We start from the raw sequence: 18,474 nt of genomic DNA on the forward strand, positions 1-18,474 counted from the left end.
TTTCCCTTACAAATGAGATTCTGAGTATCACAGAATCTAGTTTACTTGCTAAGAGCCAGTGTGTAGAAACACAAAAACTATAATAAAATTCTAAGAATCTTTGACAAGGAGAGCTGGTTGGAGTAGTCTGGACAGAGGCACAAAGGTGTCTAGGATATGGAAAAAGAGAGGTCAATAAAAAATAAAATGAAACAGTATGCCCTGAAAGCACAAACCTATTTAATAGGACACTGACAAAGGCTTTATTTTTCATTAATTAATAGATCAAATATTTAAGCGGAGACACTTAGATGCTTTACATTTAGTAACATTTATCTTCTCACAGTGATCTTATGTATGGTTCAATTTTTTATATCAAGATTACTTTAAGAAAATAAGCACAGTGTTTAGGGATGTTATTCAAGATTATACTGCTAATGTGTAAAGAGACAGGTCTTGAACTCAAATACTCTGGACACAAAACTTCCTCTCTTAGTACATATCATTTATGATATTTTCTCCTTAATTCCTTGATGAATAAGGGACATCAAGGATAAACAGAGACACTGTTCAGCACTCATTCTTTAGAGAATGACTCCTAAACTAGGTGTTTGACAGTGTGCAAAAGTTGTTGAAAAGCTTTCCTTCTTCTTAGCAGTCAGTGGCAGAGGAAATGAGATTGTAAAAATTTGGCAGAGACATCCCTTCAATACTATTCTTTCTTTATGAGGCATCAGTCATTTTTCCTTAGGATAAGAGAATGGTGAATTAAAATTTTCTCATAATGCAAAAATGATATTGGGAAAATATAACAAAAACAAGTCTTACACCCTATTGATGAATTGTTGTTGTTATTTAGTCTCTAACTCATGTCTGACTCTTTGTGACTCTATGAACTGTAGCCCACCAGTCTCCTCTGTCCATGGGATTTCCCAGACAAGAATACTGGAGTAGGTAGCCCTTTCATTCTCCAGGGGATCTACTCGACCCAGAGATTGAACCCACCTGCATTGAAGGTCTCCTGCGTTGGTAGGCAGATTCTTTACCAATGAGTCACCAAGGAAGCCTTTGATGAATTAAGGACATTTAAATTGAACAAGACGGAGGGGTGGGGCAACAGTAGATAAGCGAAGGTGTCTTAGATGCACATATGTCAAGAGACACTACAAAGAAGTGAGTGTGAATCTAAGAAAGTTCAAGAATTTGGCCATCACAGTTACAGGAGCATTACATTTCCCAGGATTGAAATGTGGAAACATTTTCCGAGAAAAGGAACATGAAGAGAGTTTATAGATGAGAATTCCTTGGTTTGTGACATTGACAAATAAGACATCAGTATTACAGTCTAGGAAAACCACAATACAATGGGGAGGAATACTCAGGGAGAGGGTTAAGATCAAGGGACCTGAGGAAGAAGACTCATCAAAAGCATCATATTCAAACTGAACATATTCTTTTTAACCCTCTAATCCAGTAGCTATATTTAGGTTGATATCTCCAGTAGACATATTGACAATTTCCCTTGTTTTCAAATAGAAACTTCATCTTATATCCATACTGTTTTCTACCATATACTCCCAGGATCCAGGCAGGTTTTTCTGACACATCTGCCTCCCAGTGATATTTCTGTGGTGTGATAACTGGGGATCCCAGGACAACATGATCTTCAAAATCATCATTCTTATATATATTGTTTGGTTCCAAATCACACACATATCTCAATTGCTTCTGGTCCTCAGAAATGGCAAGGTCCTAGCAAGAAGATTCAGGAACATGTGAACTGTGGGAAAATTACAGAGTTGGATTAGGGCTATGATGTAGGTTTATTTGTAACACTGTAAAAGGGATCTTTAAAATAACTTGAATGAAAAGGTAGTGTGTATGTGTGTGTATTGGGAGTGGAAACGGACATCTTAAAATATGAGACTTAATAGAAAATGAAAAAGTCTAAAAGGTGATGAAAATAGGGTGGCTTGATAACATTGTGATGTTTCCTTACCCCAGTAGCATTGCACGTCTGTCAGCCCTGAAATAATAATAATAAACCTTAATGTTACATATAAACAAGGGAGTCAGCTCTGAAATCTATTTTTTTTCAGATTAGGGGAAGGGTTGTGGTGAGGTACTGAACTGATGAAAGAGAAATGAACAAACACTTGGTCACTTCCCATAAATATGACCACATCGTCAGCACGAAGTATCTGGGCTTTGCTATCTCTATCCACATCTAGAAATTGGAGGCTCCTCCCCATTAGGAGGCTCCTCCCCATTTTACCCACATCACAAGAATTCCACAGACACCCACTTAGGTAGCACTCCTCACCATTATACACTCACTGTATGTCTGTCAGATCAAGAGCTGAACACATTCTCCTTTGTCCCTTGGGGAGAGTTCTGGGCTTCTTCAGGGTTAAGTTTTCACTCCTAGGGAAGGAAAAGATTGACCCCCACACGACTGACTTCTTGTTCCTCTAAAACCACTGACTTTCACTCACTGATGCACTTGAACTATCTTGGGAAAGAGAGACAGGACACCTGACTTTGGCGCCAGAAGGAATGTGCTAATGTCCACCTTCCTAGTTACCCTCCATGTGACCTGGGACTGTACTGACCTATTGGAAGGACAGTTTCTTCCTTCTTTAGCGAAATCATTAACTTCTCCCTCGCTAGCTCCTAGAAAGAATATGAAATTATTTGAAATAATATTTTGGTACCATAAAAAATTAATTTGTGGAAAAATCCCTGCATAGATACGTGTTCCAGGGAGGTGTCAGAAAGTTAGGTAGCAGGACCTGGCTCCCAGGTGTTTGAGACATACCAGGTATGAGATCACTCTCTAGAGAGTCCCCAGATCTTCAAAGTCTGCTCCCCAATACACAGGCTCTCAGAATACCCCGAGATCTCAGGTTCTCAGGGAATAATGACAAACCCTTGAGAAACAGGACATTAGGAATACTAAAGCAACAGTGGTTTAAATTTGATGTGTTTGTAAAAATCTTGATGCTACCATGTACATGTGCAAATTTAAACACAAGGATGCTAACTTTCCATTCTGCCTTGTAGAGTATATGAGCAAGATGGGTCAATTGTTTGTAGCACAGCCATAATAGTCTTTGATATTCAAGTCTGTTTTTGGAAATCTAATCAGAAAGATATAGAAGGGCCAAGTCTCTTCTATACTCAAGGCAAAATTCAAATATAAAGGAGTTCTCTCCAATTTGGGTGCTTGGCTGATAAAGAAGACATGACTCTCCCAAGGTAATTCAAGCACCTACTAAATATGAAAGCTGAGTTGCATAAGGACACCAAGTGTGAATTAAATATTTGAGGTCACAGGAGTCTGTCGTTGCAACGTCTTATTCCTATTATGGCTACTGACTAAACTCTGTGACTTTCAATAACCACAATTATCTATGGTAGAAGTTGGTCCATTCTTAATCATTAGGAAAAATTTAGCCTTGATTTGTGAACAGAAATTGAAGGCAAATCTATATACCACTTTTTCTGCCTTGAGCATTGTTTCCCTCTAATTGGCCACCAGATAAATCTAGTCAGTGATTTTAATTATTTTTATTCCATAAATGGACTATCTCTGGTCTCCCACACGTACCTTTTCATGATGTTGTTCACACCCTAGTGAGGAAAAAAACATGAGTCAAGGAGTAATAGGTCCTCCCACTTACAAATCTTCATTACATCCCCACCAGCCCCTGATTGTGTGAATAGGATGGTCTCAATGTGAGAGCAAAAGTAAAGACAAGAGCGAGGCCAATCATTTTAGAAGACTCTTGTGACGCTGTCACATTTTCAACAAAGGTAAAATAGCTTTGACACTTGTAATAGAAGGAATTTAGTATGTGCTGATGAGAGAACATAAAAAACCAACATATTCACTTTCCTGCAAAGGCATAAAATGGCCCATGTGGCTATTTGAATATTTAATGGTTCTTTAATTTATTCAACAAAAGTATCAAGTGTTATACTATTATTTGCCAAGCTTGAAGTCAGGCTTTGGAGAATCAAAGAGGAATACATAATCCTAATATTCTTCACGCTATTAACATGGTTTTTATGAGGCTGGAAGTAAACAAATGTATTAATGTATGTGTTTTTCATGTCTCTCTAGCATCATTTTACACACTATCAGTGATCTCTTTCACTCCCTTAAGTTCAGCATACACACGGGCAGTTGATTTCCAAATCTTTACTTTTACTCAGTTTTGTCTCTTCAGTTCAGTACAGTTCAGTCGCTCAGTCGTAACCGACTCTTCGTGACCCCATGAATTGCAGCACGCCAGGCCTCCCTGTCCGTCACCAACTCCTGAAGTTCACTCAGACTCACGACCATCGAGTCAGTGATGCCATCCAGCCATCTCATCCTCTGTCGTCCCCTTCTCCTCCTGCCCCCAATCCCTCCCAGCATCAGAGTCTTTTCCAATGAGTCAACTCTTCACATGATGTGGCCAAAGTATTGGAGTTTTAGCTTCAACATCAGTCCTTACATTGAAACACCCAGGACTAATCTCCTTCAGAATGGAGTGGTTGGATCTCCTTGCAGACCCTCTAGGGACCCTCAAGAGTCTTCTCCAACACCACAGTTCAAAAGCATCAATTCTTTGGCACTCAGCTTTATTCACAGTCCAACTCTCACATCCATACATGACCACGGGAAAAACCGTAGCCTTGACTAGACGGAACTTTGTTGACAAAGTAATGTCTTTGGTTTTGAATATGCTATCTAGGTTGGTCATAACTTTCCTTCCAAGGAGTAAGCGTCTTTTAATTTCCTGGCTGCAATCACCATCTGCAGTGATTTTGGAACCCCCCCCAAAAAAGTCTGACACTGTTTCCACTGTTTCCCCACCTATTTCCCATGAAATGATGGGACCAGATGCCTTGATCTTAGTTTTCTGAACGTTGAGCTTTAAGCCAATGTTTTCACTCTCCTCTTTCACCTTCATCAAGAGGCTTTTTAGTTCCTCTTCACTTTCTGCCATAAGGGTGGTGTCATCTGCATATCTGAGGTTCTTGATATTTCTCCCGGCAATCTTTGTCTCTTAAATGCTTATTAATCTATTCAGTAAAAAATGAGTCACAAGAATCAGTAATTTATGATGTCTAATATGTAACTTACTATTCAGCAACCAAACTGTCTCCTCTCTTGTATCCCATTTTCATAATGTTACCAATAAGCACTCAATCACTTTCTGAAAACTAGAGCATTTATCTGCACTTTAGTTTGTACTGAGTCAGTTTTGTTCAAGTCCTTAACAGTTTGTAGCCATCTAATCCTCTTAATCATCAGAGGTGTTGTTTTCTATGAGCAGATATTTATCAGTATATTTGGTGTCTTTAGTATTAGACTTATTTCCATGTTACCAAAAACTAGTACAACAGCTGGGTCCACGCCCAAAAAACAAAAACAAAGTCTCTCTGCTCTTTTCTTGTATATGACAAAAATTAAATAAAATTGCAATAAATAGAAAATTTTGTGGATATAGTTACAACTTTAATCAGTGCTTAATTTTGAAGCTCCAACCTTGTCATCAGAATCTGGTCTGTGTCTTTCTCCAATTCTATTTACTCCACCTATATTGACTTTTGGAGAAGGAAATGACAGCCCACTCCAGTATTCTTGCCTGGAGAATTCCATGGACAGAGGAGCCTGGTGGGGTATAGTCCATGAGGTTGCAAAGTCAGACACAACTCAGGGGATCTTCCCAACCAAGGAATCGAACCAGGGTCTCCTGCATTGAAGGCAGACTCTTTAACAGCTGAGCTACCAGGGAAGCCAGGACGGAGCCACGAGCCATTGCCAAATGTCTCAATCAGAAGAGTCAAGGACAAAAACACATGACAGGAATGGAATCTGAGGTTCCCTTGTTATCCTCATGAGAGATGCCCTCTGTATAAATACCTCCCTTCCAGGATCTATGTTCATCTGTGATATGTTCCCTTTCTAGCACCACCCCTATCAGGGATATGGAGAAGGCAATGGCACCCCACTCCAGTACTCTTGCCTGGAAATCCCATGTACAGAGGAGCCTGGTAGGCTGCAGTCCATGGGGTCTCACAGAGTTGGACATGACTGAAGCGACTTAGCAGCAGCAGCAGCAGCAGCATCAGGGGTAGGATCAAGGAAAGGACTAATCAAATGACAACTGTCAGGGAACAAAGAGGAAGGCCACTACTTGTGACCACCCAAGATCCTGTCCAAAGCATCTGTCTAAATCCCTCAGGAAGTGCCTTCTCCTACCTTCCAGGCAGCAATGTCTGCTCTGACTGTAACTTCCAACTCCTCAGCTTCCAGCTGCTTCTCCCTCAGCTTCTCTAGAGCTTCCTGGAGTTTCTTCTGTGAGAAAAGAACCACACAGAGTCAAGTTATGGGCTTTCTCAGCATCACTATAGAGGATAAATGAGAGAGAAATGAGGCTGATTTCCAAAGAGAATCCACTTTACAAAAATTGTAGAGAACAGCTATTAGAATCTATGACCTGGGAGAAAACCTGAGGTGGGGAATGTATTCTTAAGACTCAAGAGATAGGAGTCAGCATTCTCTTTGGTTCTCTTTGTTCTAGAGAAACCTGATCCTGCAGCAGGGAAACCACACACCTCAATCCACCCAGTGTCCTCATTACCCTCCTGACCAAAGTCATCATGAGAGCTTCTTTGGGCATCAGATCTCCACCTACTTCTGACTAAAAGTCTGTGTGTAGGATCATTACTTTGTAATTGGGGGAATTCACAGAAACATCCCTCACACATCAGAACGTGGGCATAGGATGAAAAGAGATCACAGGCCTCAAGTCCATGGTGAACAGGTAAACAAAGTCCAATGCAAAGTGCAGATTTCCCCTCAAGTAACACTTTATGATCTGTCTTTCCTCCATTCTGCTCTCTTACCTGATAGTCCTAGGCAACATCTTCCATGAGGAATGTGTGGTTACCATGGTGCTCCTGGAACTGCTCACAAAGCCAGCAAATGACTTCCCTGTCCTCCTCACAGAAGAGCATGAGTTTCTCTCCATGGCGCAGACAGAGATTTCTCTCTTGCTCCACCTCTGGGCTCAACTTGACCTCTCTGAGCCTCTGTACTATGTTGGCCACATGCCTATTAGGCCTTAGGTTTCCAGGCTCATAACTAATTCTGAACACAGGGCACCTTCTGTCCTCGTCTTGGTCATTCATGGACACCAGGTTGTTTGCAGTGATGCAGGCTTGGCAGAAGCTGTGGCCACAGTCAAGGCTCAGGGGTTCTGTCAGAAGCTGCAGGCAAATGGGGCAGGTCACCTCCCCCTGTAGGTTCACCACAGTTCCTGAAGCCGTGAGAGCTGCTCAACTGCTCCAACTTTTCCTGACTTCTGAGGATTCTCTTTCTCAAAGATCCCTGAGTGTTGGAAGGTTTAAAAGGGGACCGAGTTAGAAAGATAGAAATGCAAGATATTAGTTGTGAATAAATCAAGTACAGTCCAAGACCAGATTATTGAGGAACAAAAGTGAACCATGAAGATACAAGATAAGAAGCTTGGTGACCTGGCAAAAGGACATTTCATAATACTTTTAAATTTTTTATTTATTTTTTTAATTGAAAGGGAATTTGCTGTATGACTCAGGGAACTCTAACCAGGACTCTATACCGACCAGAGGGATGGGATGGGGAGGGAGGTCGGAGGGAGGTTCAAGAGGGAATGGACATATGTATATCTCTAGCTGATTTAAGTTGATATTTGCTAGAAACCAAAGATCCATCTAGTCAAGGCTATGGTTTTTTCAGTGGTCCTGTATGGATGTGAGAGTTGGACTGTGAAGAAAGCTGAGTGCTGAAAAATTGATGCTTTTGAACCGTGGTGTTGGAGAAGACTCTTAAGAGTCCCTTGGACTGCAAGAAGATACAACCAGTCCATTCTGAAGGAGATCAGCCCCGGGGTTTCTTTGGAAGGAATGATGCTAAAGCTGAAACTCCAGTACTTGGGCCACCTCATGTGAAGAGTTGACTCATTGGAAAAGACTGTGATGCTGGGAGGGATTGGGGGCAGGAGGAGAACGGGATGACAGAGGATGAGATGGCTGGATGGCATCACTGACTCGACGGATGTGAGTCTGAGTGAACTCCGGGAGTTGGTGATGGACAGGGAGGCCTGGTTTACAGCGATTCATGGGATAGCAAAGTCGGACATGACTGAGCAACTGAACCGAACTGAATACAATTCTGTAAAGATATTTCATAATAATTTTAAATACTTTACTCTTGATTCATGTCACATGACAAATTCCATCCTTATCTGTGGAATTATTTTTATTATGTAATTTTACTAAACAAAAGGATGACCTGACACTTTTTCCACTAAGATCCTTATGTGACCCACCATCTTTCCATGCTCCAAATATCCTCAGTATCAAAATATCAGTATGACTGTCTCTTGTACTTCAGTAAACTCGCCTTAAACGTTCTCTTATCACATAGACCTGCTCTGAAGACTTAACACAATGTAGTCATTGTCATCATTTGTTGGATGTTTACAATGATTTCCCTTATTGTCATGACATAATTTTACTATATGACAAGGATTCCCAGGTGGCTTAGTGGTAAAGAATCTGCCTGCCAATACAGGCGATGCAGGTGACTCAGGTTCAGTCCCTGGGTCAGGAAGATCCTCTGCAGGAGGAAATGGCAACCCACTCCCGTAATCTTGCTGGGAAAATCCCATGGACAGAGGAGTCTGGCGGGCTTCAGTCTATGAGGTTGCGAAGAGTCGATCACAACTGAGCACACACATACAGTATTTGACTATGTGTGTCTGTACATGGTGAAAGCAAACCCATTATCAGATATGTAAAGAGAGATGGTGACTCACAAAGATCACGTATCTTCAATACAGAGTGGAACTAAGCCTAATGTATTAGTGGTCCTCCTTTAGGGGCCTGTCTCCTACCCATTGAGCTAATCAAAGACAGACAAAGGCAAATTCATGGACTCAATTAATACCCAATGCAGTGGAGGTGTGGAAGTGAAGAAGGGAAGAGATACAGATCACTTGGGAGGTACTGGGAAGTCTTAGTGGGTAAATAGTGATTTCACCTTGGCCTGAAAATAGGTCAAGGATATTGATAGGAGCCCAGAGATGTGTGTGTGTAAGAGGATTATAGGGAGGGAGGTAGTATCAATATACTCAACCAATCACACAATTCAGGTATCTGAAAACACATAAACACAGGAGAAATAAATGTAAGTCTTAAAAACAAACAAACAAAAAAAACCTCTCAATATGTTGGGCAAGATCTTTCGACTAATTATCACTAATAAGTAACATATGCTAGCAACTAGACTAATATCCATAAAAAGAAATATGAGTCTAAACAGAAGATTTAAACCACTATTAACTTGATATTCACCTGGAAAGTAAGAATAAATAAAAATTCAGCCTTAGGTACATATATATATATATATATATATATATATATATATATATATATATATACACTTGTATACATACAAAAGAACAAATGTGGAAAACATTACCAAAAAGATGCAGATGTTGTTTAGAAATCAAATAATTGGAGAAAATAAGGGCTATCCAAGAATTTCAGCTTGAAAATACAACAGTGAAAGTGGAAACTGAAGAAGATAAAGGAAAATGGAATGAGAAAGAAGAAAAAACGTTCCAGGTAGAGGAAATGACTTGTGTGTGGAAGACACATCATCTTGTATGAGTTTGAAAAGGCCAGTGTGGCTGCTGTACAGAAGACTGCAGGGCTTTCTGCATCACAAGAGGCTGCAGTGACATTAAACATGACACTTCCCAAATTGTATAATTTTCAGGGACCCATCTCCAAGAGTCAGGAGAAGTTTCAATGTTTTCCCATCAGAGAGGAATAGGGGCATGACGAGCTGTGCCCTTGGGCTTTGAGATGTTGGATGGACCCAGTGTGGAATAGGGAGGATCAGGTAGCATGCAGGCACAGTTGCTCAGTGGAGAGATGATGATAGCTCGAGGGACAGGGTGATGAAGTAAATGCTGGGCAGCAGGTGAGAGTGAGAGATAAGAAGAGGTATAAGGACAAGATTGGGAGTTGGATTAGATATGTGGGGACAAGGGGTAACACCAGTTCTGGAATCTTTCTTCCTGTAAGGTAATATTTGCTTACTCTTCTAAGTTTTGTTGTTTTTGTTGTTGTTTGTTTTTTGTTGTGTGTGTATGTGTGTATGTTTTGTTCTTCTGGGAAGCCTACTGCATTACAATAAAGTGAAAAGTCAGCAGACTTTTGAGAAGGTAACAGGCAGAAAGGCCAGGGATCTCCAAACGGAGGAAATAGGCTGCAAGTGTCAGAATGTTTTCCTTCTCTATACAAAGTTAAAAGAAGGTTTCTCTTAAAATTCTGTGTTGCCATGATGACACCTGGTTCTGCATGAACTTAACTTTTCTCAAACCTTGAGTTTTTCTTATGGAAATGTTTTTCATAAGCTATGTTAATGAAACTATGTATTTGCTTTGGAATTTGCCTTTCTTCCCTAGCTCAGAAAAAGCATCTGCCTACAATGTGGGAGGCCCAGGTTCGATCCCTGGGTCAGGAAGATCCCCTGGAGAAGGAAATGGCACCCCACTCCAGTACTCTTGCCTGGAAAAGCCCATGGACGGAGAAGCCTGGTAGGCTACAGTCCGTGGGGTCACAAAGAGTCAGACACGACGGAGTGACTTCACTTTCACTTTCACTTTGCCTTTCTTCAAAGTGGTTCCACCTAAGACTAACTTTTTTTCCTTTTCTCAAATCTTGGGCAGATAATGGCTCAACAAACCAGTATTCATATCAATTGTTTGATGGCTGGGGGATGATACACCTCATGCCATCCTATCTCAGAAATGCATATTGTGGGAGAGGGGTCTGGTGAAACACCCTCAGCCTTGAGGTGTCTCTCTTATCTGATTAATAGCTTTCTGACAGACATAAAACAGCTTGCTAAAACTAGCAAGGGAGGCACTATTTCTTCCCCTTTCTGATGTCTATGTCAGAAGCTTTGTCTATTTCTTTTATACTTTAATAAAAATTTGTTAAACAAAAGCTCTGAGCCATCAAGCCTCGTCACTCACCCCGGATTGAATTCCTGTCCTCCGGAGGCCAAGAATCCTGGTGTCTTTCATGGCTCAGCAGCAACCTTTCACTTTAAGGCCACATTTTTGACAGTAAAACTAGTTTAGATGTATTAAGTGCATTTTGGCTGGCGCATAAGATAACATGTTAATGAATATCAAGGTCAGGGGTAGACATTATATCATTTTATGGCTAAAGCTTTGCTTAAAATATGGTGAGGGGCCTCCAATTATTTCTTATCCTAGTCAAGATCCAGCTACTGTTGAGATGCATTAAAAGCCTATAAAGAAGGGAGGCACAGAGCATGCATTCAGACATGAAATGGCAAAATGTATTTTCCTTGAAGTGCTCCAAGGATCTAATACCAAAGCAGCTAGATCCACAAGGGACATGAAGGAACTAGTCCTCATACCTGAAGGATGACACCCCACCACTCTCTAAGCAGTGATACAGGCTTCCCTCGGCAACAGGAAGATAGATGTGGGAACATGAGTGACATCTGCCTGATGAAACCTCAAGTCATTTGACTCCCATAATGTCAGAAGCTTGATCCTTACCTTTTATCTTTTAACTTGGAGCTCATGAAAATACAAACTGAGAACACCTCAGATACAACAGCCAAAGACAAGCATCATTTCAGTCAGTTCAGTCAGTTAAGTCGCTCAGTCGTGTCCAACTCTTTGCGACCCCATGAATTGCAGCACGCCAGGCCTCCCTGAACATCATCAACTCCTGGAGTTCACTCAAACTCACATGCATTGAATCTGTGATGCCATCCAACCATGTCATCCTCTGTCGTCCCCTTCTCCTCTGGCCCCAATCCCTCCCAGCATCCTTGTCTTTTCCAATGAGTCAACTTTTTGTATCAGGTGGCCAAAGTATTGGAGTTTCAGCTTTAGCACCATTCCTTCCAAAGAACACCCAAGGCTGATCTCCTTTAGAATGGAGTGGTTGGATCTTCTTGCAGTCCAAGGGACTCTCAAGAGTCTTCTCCAACAACACAGTTCAAAAGCATCAATTCTTCAGCGCTCAGCTTTCTTCACAGTCCAACTCTCACATCCATACATGACCACAGGAAAAACCATAGCCTTGACTAGATGAACTTTTGTTGGCAAAGTAATGTCTCTGCTTTTGAATATGCTATCTAGGTTGGTCATAACTTTCCTTCCAAGGAGTAAGCGTCTTTTAATTTCATGGCTGAAATCACCATCTGCAGTGATTTTGCAGCCCAGAAAAATAAAGTCTGACACTGTTTCCACTGTTTCATCATCTCTTTCCCATGAAGTAATGGGACCAGATGCCATGATCTTAATTTTCTGAATGTTGAGCTTTAAGCCAACTTTTTCACTCTCCTCTTTCACATTCATCAAGAGGCTTTTTAGTTCCTCTTCACTTTCTTCCATAAGGGTGGTGGCATCTGCATATCTGAGGTTATTGATATTTCTCCCGGCAATCTTGGTTCTAGCTTGTGCTTCTTCCATTCCAGCGTTTCTCATGATGTACTCTGCATATAAGTTAAATAAGCAAGGTGACAATATACAGCCTTGACATACTCCTTTTCCTATTTGGTCTGTTGTTCCATGTATACTTCTAACTGTTGCTTCCTGACCAGCATACAGGTTTCTCAAGAGGCAGGTCAAGTGGTCTGGTATTCCCATGTCTTTCAGAATTTTCCACAGTTTATTGTGATCCACACAGTCAAAGGCTTTGGCATAGTCAATAAAGCAGAAGTATGTCAGCAAATTTGGAAAACTCAACAGTGGCCGTCACAGGACTGGAAAAGGTCAGCTTTCATTCCACTCCCAAAAAAGGCAATGCAAAGAATGCTCAAACTATTGCACAATTGCATTCATCTCACACGCTAGTAAAGTAATGTTCAAAATTCTCCAAGCCAGGCTTTAGCAATATGTGAACCGTAAACTTCAGTTGTCCAAGCTGGTTTTAGAAAAGGCAGAGGAACCAGAGATCAAATTGCCAACATCCGCTGGACCATGAAAAAAGCAAGAGAATTCCCAAAAAACATCTACTTCTGCTTTATTGACTATGACAAAGTCTAAAGGACATAAAAAGACAATATTTACACAAAAGGGAAAATAGTAAGATCAGAGAGATGACTTTCTTCTTTTGTGACTGCAGTTTAACTGTTTCTCTAAACATAATATAGCCACAGGGTGTGAATGTTATATGAGAAAACTTCACTTTTCCCAAATAGAATTGGAATGTGAAATTGGGCTTTGTAATATTTCCCAGGAAGTCATCTACTATTATTTAATATAAATACGTCACAATACTAGCAAAGTAAAACCTGAAAAACTAAAGTAACAAAACAATTCTAAAGCCTTGTAGCAATTGGCCTGACAGAGGTGAACTGTATGGGTTCAGAGGACAAGGGTCTAACACTGACTATGCCTGAGAGGGTGACAAGAATAGGTAGCAGAGGTGACTGTCTCCAAAGTCAACCTTGACGAAATAAGACTTGGTCAGAAGAAGGGAAATTGGGGCGAGGACAAAGATTTGACTCCTGTCATCATGTGCCTGAGAAAGATGGGTGCAGATGAATCTTCTTTAGGAAGGAGGAAAGGGGGAAATGCAGAGACTCCTCTAAATTACTTTCCATGTGGGTCTCACAATTTTGTTATGATAATACTTCTCTGACATCCTTTTATATCATTAATACCAATCAAGTAAGATTTTAAAAATAAAAGATATCACTGTTATTAGAAGTCAGATGCTTCCAGATGTTACTTCTAGAAATTCTTCCCATGTGCTCCCCTTGCCTCTGATCTCTTAGCTGAGCTGGTTCTAGGTGGCTGATCCGGCTCAAGGAGAAGGATGAACAGGTTAGGGATGTAAGGAAGTGCAGCAGTTCCCTGTGTCTGGACAAGAGAATTCATGAGAGGCTGTGCCCTAGCATCCAGGCCAGCCCAGGGAATGAGAATTTACCTACACGGTCATGCAGATAAATGACTGTCTTCAGCAAGGTGCAATTCAAACTCACAGAATGGGAAAGAGCTGTGGGTAGATTCAGCCTTGAGAAATAAACATCCCTTCCAAGGAAGAAACAGTAAAGTCATTTGCTTTATTCCAACCTCGCTGCTTGTAATAGTTCCCCTCCCCAGACATATTTTCAGTCAGCACTCTCAGTAGGAAGTCTGCAAGTTGGGCTTTTCCCCCCTTTAGAACAGCTTCCACACAACAAATAAAACTCACCCAAGATTTAATTTTTTCTACTGTGTCTCTCAAACTCTGTCCTCTACAAACCACTCAGTTATCCTCAGACACCAGTGGAAAAGCTGTGATTCCTTGGAGAAGAGTGAAGGCAGGACCTGGGCAGATGTTTTCAGGATTCAGCCAGATGTTTACAGGTCATCAAAGGCCTGACCACCCCTGAGAAGATTCCCAGTAGAAGGTAAGGGGAAATGAAAGTTAAATTCAAGGGTGTGGAGTAAGGGCAGGAAAGGACAAGATAAACTGCAGACCAATAGAAGCTCTCTGTATAGGTTCTATGCCCAATGACAAGGCTTTTGTGCCTGAGCCTCGTGGGTCAGTGATAGTTTTTTTTTCTATCTCAGCTCTCCTCCTGGAAACTGTTCTCCTGTCTCTTCTATCCTTTGGAAAACTAAACTTACTGAGCAACTTAATGTCACAGATACCCAACTTGTCTTATTTCCTTACTAATAAGCTGTCTGGAGGAAAGAGTAAAGTTCCCCCCTTTACTCCAGTGAAGACCCACACTGAGGATTTCCCTGAGGCAGCAACACTGCTGTGCTCTTCCCCGGCCCATGTCCATAATCTAAAGTAAGTGAATCTGGTCGGTCTATCCTGTTAGGTCATGTTAGAGGAAACGACTCAACAAATCTGAAATCACTCAGATGGTAGGTCAGAGGGGCAATCACAGACCAATTGTTCACTGATGCCGACTTTCAGGAGATGGATGTGATATGACCAAATTGACACTTTTCCTAAATAGGCTGAGAAAAATGAAACTGTAGAAGTGTCATTTATTGGGCAATGTCGTCTAATATTATTTAACATATAATCCTTATGACCTTAACATAATAATGATTAAGAAGGAAAATTAGTGAGATGGTTAATTTTATGTGTCAACAAGGGGCTTCCCAGGTAGCTCAGTGGTAAAGAATCTGTCTGCCTATTCAGGAGACCCAGGAGACATAGGTTCAATCCCTGTATTGGGAAGATCCTCTGGAGTAGGAAATGGCAACCCACTCCAGTACTCTTGCCTGGAAAATTTCATGGACAGAGAAGCCTGGCAGGCTACCATCGAAGGGGTGGCAAAGAGTCAGACACAACTGAGCACACATGTCAGCAAGACTAGTCACTGGGTGCCCAGATTAGGCACTCTTTCTGGGTGTGTCTGTGAGTGTGTTGTTTAGGGATGAGATGAGAAGTGCAGCTGAAGACTCAGTAGTTTGCTTTCCCCAAGTTGGTTGGACATCATCCAATTTGTTGAAGGAATGAGAGCTAAGATATGAGTGTGTGCATACACATACAGACACAGAAATTGGAAAAAAAATCCTCCTGAGAATCTCTTGCCAAATCAAAGGATGTCCAAAGTTGAAGAAACTGGGAATTTTGGGGAACAAGTAGGGATGAGAGCAGATATCCCTGATATACTTTTTTTTTTAACTTTGATTCTGTTGGAGTCTTTAAATATTAATAAATACTGGATTATTTATTGGAAATAAAGAAAAGTTGGATTTGTTTAATTAATATTTCTTCCCCCTCTTTCCTCTCTTTTTCTAATGGGATACACATTACGCTAGTAGTGCCCTTCCTAAAACTGTCAGGTAGCTTTTACCGAATTTCCTTATTTACTTGCTTAGGGCTGGGCTCAGAGAAGGCAATGGCGCCCCACTCCAGTACTCTTGCCTGGAAAATCCCACGGACGGAGGAGCCTGGTAGGCTGCAGTCCATGGGGTTGTGAAGAGTTGGACATGACTGAGCGACTTCACTTTAACGCATTGGAGGAGGAAATGGCAACCCACTCCAGTGTTCTTGCCTGGAGAATCCCAGGGTCGGGGGAGCCTGGTGGGCTGCCGTCTATGGGGTCGCACAGAGTCGGACACGACTGAAGCAACTTAGCAGCAGCAGCAGGGCTCTGCTAGATGTTTGTTGCCGCACGGGCTTTCTCTATTTGTAGCAAGCGGGATCCACTCTAGTTGTGATACGCGGGCTTCTCACTGCAATGGCTTCTCTTGTTGCAGAGCACAGGCTGTAAGGTTAGTTGCTTCACGGCTCGCGGGCTCTTCTTTAATCAGGGACCGAACTCATGTCTCCTGTATTGGCTGGGGGATTCTTTACCACTGAGCTACCAGAGAAGTGTTCCTCATTTTTCAGTATCATATTTCTCTTTCCTCTTCTACTTGTATCATTCTTACATTTCTTTCTGTGAGCTCACCAATTCTCTCTTTCTATGGTCTGCTGTATTGTCAATGTTTTCTAGTGAATTCTTTACCCCGTTGTGTGTGGTGTGTGTGTGTTCTTCAGCTCCAGAATTTGTTTGGCTTTTCCTTAGGTTCAGTGTTTTTGGTAAAGCATTCCTCTGTTCTGTAATTTTATTTCTGAGCTCATTCAACTGCTTTTCTTAGTTTTCTTATCTCTTTGAGTTTCTTCAAGACCTATTTTGAATTCTCTATCAGTTAGATCAAAACATTCTGTTACTTTAAGTTTGGTCTCTGAAGAATTGTCATTTTCTCTGTGTTGAATGGTTTACTGTCCTTCTTCACACTGTTTGATGAATTGTTCTCTGTGCCTGTGAAATTAAATGACAGATTTTGAGACAGTCCTTTCCTTTGTTTTCCAGTAGGTGGCAACAAGGCTTTGAGCTCTCTTATCTGCTTTGCCTCTGGTTGTATTTGAGAGGTGGCAATTTCCAGCCTCCACCATCTCTGTAGGGCTTCCCAGGTGGTGCCAGTGGTAAAGAAACCCGCCTGCCATCCAGGAGAGACGTAAGAGATGCAGGTTCCATCCCTGGGTTGGTAAGATCCTCTGGAAGAGGGCATGGCAATCCACTCCAGTGTTCCTCCCTGTATAATCTCATGGACAGAGGAGCCTGGCATATGGGGTTGCAAAGGGTTGGACATGACCGAGGGACTTTGACTTTCTTATGCCACCAAGGTCATTGTTGCCTTGTTTCTGCTAGATTTGCTGTCATCACCAAGATGATGCACTCTTTCCTTGAATCCAGAATCCCTTGAGACATAGGCTCTGCTATTGGGGGGCGGGGGTGGGAGGGGATTGTGGGGTGGGGGGAAGGACACCGGTAACTGGTCAAGCAGGTCTTCTCAGTATTTAAATTTCAAATATTAAATTTTTTTTACATGAAAGTGAAAGTCGCTCAGTTGTGTCCAACTGTTTGTGACCCCATGGACTGTAGCCTGCCAGGCTCCTCTGTCCATGGGATTCTCCAGACAAGACTACTGGAGTGGATTGCCATGCCCTCCTCCAGAGAATCTTCCCCACCCAGGGATCGAACCTGCATCTATTACATCTCTCCTGGATTGGCAGGAGGGTTCTCTACCACTAGTGCCACCTGGGAAACCCTATGTTTTTATACATTGTAGTCCATTTAAAGTTATTACAAACAACAATTAGATTTTCCTGTGCTATACAATATATTTTTGTACCTAATTTATTTTATACATAGTAGTTTGTATCTCTTAATCCTATATAAATACCTCCTTCCTCCCTGCTTCCCCCTCACCAGTTGTAACCACCAGATTGGTCTCTATATCTGTGATTTGTGTCTGTTTTTTATTTAACTTTGTTTTATTTTTTAGATTCCACATATAAGTGATAACAAATTTGTCTTTCATTATCTGACTTATTTCAATAAGCATAATGCACTTTAGGTCCATGTATGTTGCAAATGGCAGAATTTCACTTTATTTTATAGGTACGTAGTATTCAATTGTCTATGAAAAGTCAAAGTGAAAGTCGCTCACTCCTGTCCCGCTCTTTCAGACCCCATGGACTATCCAGTCCATGGAATTCTCCAGGTCAGAATACTGGAGTGGGTAGCCTCTCTCTTCTCCAGGGAATCTTCCCAACCCAGGGATCGAACCCAGGTCTCTCACATTTCAGGCAGATTGTTTACCAGCAGAGCCAAGGGAAGCCCAAGCATACAGGAGGTGGTAGCCTATTCCTTCTCCAGCAGAGCTTCCCGACCCAGGAATCAAACTGGGGTCTCTGCACTGCAGGCAGATTCTTTACCAGCTAAGCTACCAGGGAAGCCCCCAAATGATGATGCATACTACAAGCCAACCAGGAGTTGAACCTGGACTCTTCTGATCCACAGTCAGCTGTGTATTGTGTATATACACCACAACTTGTTCATTCATCTCTGTGGACACGTAGGCTACTTCCCTATCTTGTCCATAATAAATA

The 18,474-nt window shown here is 41.6% G+C and overlaps 1 pseudogene; it reads right to left on the reverse strand.

Moving 5' to 3' along the window:
• Positions 1 to 851: 851 nt before the first annotated feature.
• On the reverse strand, positions 852 to 8,916 carry LOC109568893 (tripartite motif-containing protein 5-like; annotated as a pseudogene).
• Positions 8,917 to 18,474: the final 9,558 nt, after the last annotated feature.

The sequence above is a fragment of the Bos indicus genome, chromosome 15, assembly GCF_029378745.1.
Source record: "Bos indicus isolate NIAB-ARS_2022 breed Sahiwal x Tharparkar chromosome 15, NIAB-ARS_B.indTharparkar_mat_pri_1.0, whole genome shotgun sequence".
Taxonomy (NCBI): Eukaryota; Metazoa; Chordata; class Mammalia; order Artiodactyla; family Bovidae; genus Bos; species Bos indicus.